Consider the following 5973-nt stretch of genomic DNA (forward strand, 5'->3'; position numbering starts at 1 on the left):
TCCAATCTTCTGGTACGACTCCCGTGGAGAGTGAGAAAGCAAAGATCTTCGCCAGCGGCTTAGCAACCTCCTTTCTCACTTCCCGGAGCAACCTCGGATAAATCTGGTCTGTCCCTGGGGACTTATCAATCTTAATGTTTGCCAAAATCTCCAGCTCATCAACTTCCTCAATCTTGATCTGTTCAAGCCTCTTTTCCTGCTCCTCAAAGTTCTCATTCACAACAAGGCCCCTTTCCTTAGTGAAAATCGAAGCAAAAAATCTCATTTAGGGCTTCCCCTATCTGCTCAGACTCCACGCACAAGTTCCCTACGCTATCCCTGATCAGCCCTACCTTCTCCCTGATCATTCTCTTATTCCTCACGTATGAGTAAAATGCCTTCGGGTTCTCCCTAATCCTTCCCGCCAAGCCTTTTTTGTGGCCCCTCCTGGCGCTCCTCAGTCCACTTTTGAGCTCCTTCCAAGCAAGCCTGTAATCCTCTAAAGCTGTGCTAGATCCTTGTTTCCTCCACCTTATGTAAGCTGCCTTTTACTTTTTGACAAGAAGCACGTCTGTACCCGTCATCCAAGGCTCCTTAATCTTACCCCTTCTTACCTGTCTCAGAGGAACAAATTTATGCATCACTCGCAACAACTGCTCCTTAAACAGCCTCCACATGTCTGCTGTGCCCTTTCCATGGAACAATTGCTCCCATTCTGTACTTCCCAACTCCTGTCTGATACCGTCATAGTTTCCTTTACCCCAGTTAAATATCTTCCCCTGCTAACTGCTCCTTTCCCTTTCCATGGCTATGGTAAATGTGAGGCTGTTGTGGTCACAGTCACCAAAGTGTTCTCCCACCATGAGATCTGACACCTGTCCTGGGTCATTGCCGAGCACCAAATCCAAAATGGCCTCCCCCCTCATTGGCCAGTCCACATACTGAGTAAGGAAACCCTCCTGAACATACCTCACAAAAACAGCTCCATCCAAACCATCAGCCCTAAGGAGGTTCCAATCTATATTGGGAAAGTTGAAGTCACCCATAACAACAACCCTGCTACGTTTGCACTTTTCAACAATCTGCCGGCCAATGAGTTCTTCGATCTCCCTACTGCTATTTGGGGGTCTGTAGAAAACCCGCAATGAGGTGACTGCCCCCTTGCTGTTCCTAACTTCCACCCATACTGACTCAGTCGACAAACCTTCCTCCGCAACCTCAGCCCATACCACCTCTGTAGACGAGTCCTCATCAAATGCTCTTTCAGCCGCCGTTATACTGTCCTTGACCAACAAAGCCACACCTCCCCCTCTTTTACCACCTTCCCTGACCTTAATGAAAGATCTAAACCCTGGAACTTGCAACAACCATTCCTGACCCTGCTATATCCATGTCCCCGAAATGGCCACAACATCGAAGTCCCAGGTACCTATCCAAGCTGCAAGCTCACCTACCTTATTCCAGATACTCCTGGCATTAAAGTTGCCACGCTTCAATCCAGCTTGCTGTCTGCAGGCACACTCCTGTGACAGTGAGGTCCTGACCATGTCCTCTCTACGCTCACCCTCCTGTGTACTAGTTTTTTTTTCTTGCTATTCCTATCCTCACTGGCACTGGGAGTAATCTGGAGATCCTGCTTTTTAAACTTCTTACCTAACCCCCTTCACACATTTCATAAGACCCAATGCCTTTGTCTACCCCTTGCTATTCACAGGCCGCTTGTTCCAGGTCCCTATGACCCTGGCGCCTAGGAGACAGCACACCATCCTGCTACATCTCTACAGACACAAAATCTCCTACCTGTTTATGTTTAATGAGGATGCTTATTTTATCTTATCCAGTTTCATGTACCTGTAACAGCTGACAGCATTCTCATCTTTCTCTTATCTTTAAACCAGAGATTTAGCAATTGTAAGGTTTCAGTGGACATTTATTAAATATAACCAATCTACATTGGATGCACTATGTGAAAGAATACTGGCCAAAATCTTGTACGAAGACTAGGTTGAAAACTGTCTGTCACGTCTATTGGGCAATCAGTAGATTGCATTCCATTAAATTGCAATCCGATATTAGCATTCTCAAAGCACATGTTGAAAAACATGAAGCTTTCATCAGAGGAAAAGAAAAAGCCACGTTGGAAAGTTTGGCGAGCTGAATAAAATGATTTCATTTAAAATTTAAAATTTAAAAATCAAAAATTGGCCAAAATAAAAAGATAGAAGCAGTGAATAAAGTCATTAACCTGGGAAAAACAGTGGCTGCTACTTGACAGTGTGCTTAGAGGACCAAAACTGCAAGTTGTACAGTTGCCAGAGCAGGCATATTCTAAAACCTTGGGTGCAAATCCCAAAAGCGTGTGCTTCAAATAGAACTTGAAAAAGAAATGAGTGACAATTCCCAGAGATAATGGGAACTGCAGATGCTGGAGAATACAAGATAACAAAGTGTGGAGCTGGGTGAACACAGCAGGCCAAGCAGCATCTCAGGAGCACAAAAGCTGACGTTTCGGGCCTAGACCCTTCATCAGAAAAGCAGGGTCTAGGCCTGAAATGTCAACTTTTGTGCTTCTAAGATGCTACTTGGCCTGCTGTGTTCATCCAGCTCCCACTTAGTGACAATGCCCAGTTCAGGTGTGAAATTATTAGACTGCAGATGCACCTTAACATGATATCACAGTCAAAGAATGATTTGCTGAGATCAGTTCTAAACTGCAAGGAATGTTGGAGCATTTAAGGCAATCCTTAATGTTAAAAGTCAAGCACAGTGAGAAGCTGAAAAACTGGTGGAACCAAATGTATATAATTATTGGTAAAGCAACATAAGCTGCAAAATTGTGAAGCAGAGTTTGAAAAGAATTACTGTCAGGCTCAAGACAAACTGGAGTGCACTGCTTCAGCTCAGAATAAAAGATATGCATTTTATCACCTAAATAATATCATGTATAATGTTTGAGGAAATTATAACAAGCTATAAGAGAGGGACATTTCATTATAGTTGCTTGGTAGTACAGAACTTGAGTATTGATGGAAACAGAAAGTTTGTTAAATGGGCAGACAGGCAACTAGAGTTGAGACCACAACACAATGAGCCATGGTCTTATTAAATGGCAGAACACCATCAAAAGAGCCAAATGACTTTTTCCTACTCCCAAGTTCAATGTTCCTATGAAGCTTTTCACTATGCAGGATAAAGCAAAAAAGCTAAATTTCAAAGGCCGCAATAATTTATAGTGCAAGATAAACTGGTTCTTATTGATTAGCAATTTACTGTTTGCTCTTACTGCTGTGGAGAATGCACCAGGAGGCTATTAGTCTGACTCTTGAATAATTCAAAATGGATGCAATGAATTAGAATTACATTTATTGTCATGTGTACTCAAGTTACAAAAGAACAGGAGTATTGTGAAAAGCATATAATGTTACTAACATGGTACCTTCTTCGGTTCAAAATACATAGGTACAAAAAATGGAGAAAATAAAAGAAGTTACATTACATTATAGATATACATAGCATAAGTTAGGAAAATAAGTAGTAAAGCTTGAAAAGGCAGACAGCTACAGTCTGCAAACTTTATAAAGGCTTCCATATGGACTCCACTGGTTCCCAACCAGTAACCATCTTCGATACAGTGCGGAGCTGGAGGAACACAGCAGGTGAAGCAGCATCAGAGGAGCAGGAATGTCGACATTTCAGGTTTACAACCTCTACCTTCACTCTGAGGTACTAGCCACCATCTCCGCTTTCTTCTAGGCCTCTGGCTACCCCTCTCTGCTCCGGGTCAAAGAGGGAAAAAGACAACAAAAACGAGAGACGAAAAGAAAAAGTAGCAGACAAGCTCTAGTTGGAGTCTCTTACTTCATCGCCACCTTGGACCCAATACATGTCTGCGGTGGATAAATCTCTGTATAATTGCACTGCAAACTTTTTATTAACCAGCCCTTGCGACCTGGAGTGTGCCAGTTGATCAAATATTCTGGTTGATGAAGAGGTCCGCATGTAACCTGTAAAAAATATACATATCAAATAGTAATGCAGGAGTATACACATACTGTTACACTTTATTTCAGCATAAATCACTTAAATAATAACGCAACTGTGCCTTAAATGAAACTTTACTCGTAGGAAGCTTTCTCACGTGGCCCCTCAGCTCTCAGTATGGACTTCGCAGATTCGCGGTCATCCAGTAAACCTCTGGTACTTCAGACGCATTCTTTCTGCTAGTTCATAAAGTGCCAGTTAAAACAATGCTTGCTCTACGAGCCTTCGAGCAAATGTGAGTCACAGTACACGTTTGATTATCTTAAATTAGTTGCTGGTAAAGTTCTTGGCATCCCCAGGATTGCTCAGCAAGTGCTGTCCAATAGCCAAATTAGAGCTAATGTTGTTTGCAAGCATAGGCTGGTTGTGTACACTCAGTACTTTGGCTGTTGTACACAGCTAAAAGAATTTGCTGTTTCAAACAGCCCACTTGGCGTTGGTTTGCGTAGTTTATGTACTTGACATTCCACCAGCACTGAAATCAATAACACATTACACATTTTGTTTTATGTAGAGCATCACCTTGGCAGCGTCTTCTTAGTGGAAAATACCATTTGTGTTGCTGCTGTGTCGTACACATGTTCAAACTCTTTTATTCTTTGGATTTGTCACTCTTGCAACTGCCAGTTCAGGAGCACTTGAACGTCAACTACATTATTGTAGGTTTGGTATCATAAGTTGACAGGTACCGATGACAGATTACCTTCCCTAAATGACATTGGTACATCATTTAATACAGTGTGGAGCTGAAGAACACAGCAGGTCGGGCAGTATGAAGGATGTAAAGCAGAAATGTCGACTATACTGCTCCTCTGATGCTGCCTGATCTGCTGTGTCCCTCTAGCTCTACGCTGTATTGACTCCAGCATCTGTGATTCTTGCTACCTCACATTGGTATGAAGATCACAGGTCACAGAATCCCTATTGTGTGGAAACAGGCCCTTTGGCCCAACAAGTCCACATTGATCCTCAGAGCATCTCACCCAGACCCAGGTACATCAGAATGATTTTTTTGACTATTGATGATACCTAGTTTCAGTAATAGTAACCATAAAAAATTCCAGGTTTTGCTAATTGAATTTAGCCTTGGTGATATTTCAAACGGTGCAGGCCATTCATCTTTAGACTACTAATCCAATGATATTGTAACGCCGTCATCTCCAGCTTGGAATAAACGTACAAAAACAAAGTTGCTGGAAAAGTTCAGCAGGTCTGGCAGCAACTGTGAAGGAAAAAAAAGCTGTTAATGTTTCGGGACCGGTGACCCTTCCTCAGAACAGTTGGTCACCGGACCCGAGACGTTAACTCTGTATTTTCCTTCACAGATGCTGCCAAACCTGCTGAGCTTTCCCAGCAACTTTGTTTTTGTTCCTGATTTACAGCAACTACAGTTCTTTCGGTTTTTATTTTGCAATAACCGTATTCTGACTGCCACATTACGTACCCCAGCACTGCAGTTTCTGCAGTGAGGAAATAATCCAGCATTCAGTAGGAAGTTGTGGAGCTGGATGAACACAGCAGGCTAGATGCATCTTAGGAGCAAGAAAGCTGACGTTTCGAACCTTGACCCAGGCCCGAAACGTCAGCTTTCCAGCACCTAAGAATCTGCTTGGCCCGTTGTGTTCATCCAGCTCTACACCTTCTTATCTCGGATTCTCCAGCATCTGCAATTCCTATTATCTCTCATCATTCAGTAGTGCACAGTTTGATGTGAAACACGCCTGGAGAAAGCTGTGGCAGCTTGTGATTAAATTTAATATTTTTGATTTTTTTGTGAAGTACAAGACACATATTCCCCATTTAGTAAGCACTCGTGCGGAATGGGTGATTGTGGAAATATCAACTAAATAATGCAGCCAAAGTAAGAAATTGCAAGGCGGTTTTTCAATTAATTGCATGTTGTGCAGTTTGTTCAACAACCCGTTCTGTTAATGATACGGGATGGAGTTGTCA

Source organism: Stegostoma tigrinum, chromosome 4 (assembly GCF_030684315.1).
Source record: "Stegostoma tigrinum isolate sSteTig4 chromosome 4, sSteTig4.hap1, whole genome shotgun sequence".
Taxonomy (NCBI): domain Eukaryota; kingdom Metazoa; phylum Chordata; class Chondrichthyes; order Orectolobiformes; family Stegostomatidae; genus Stegostoma; species Stegostoma tigrinum.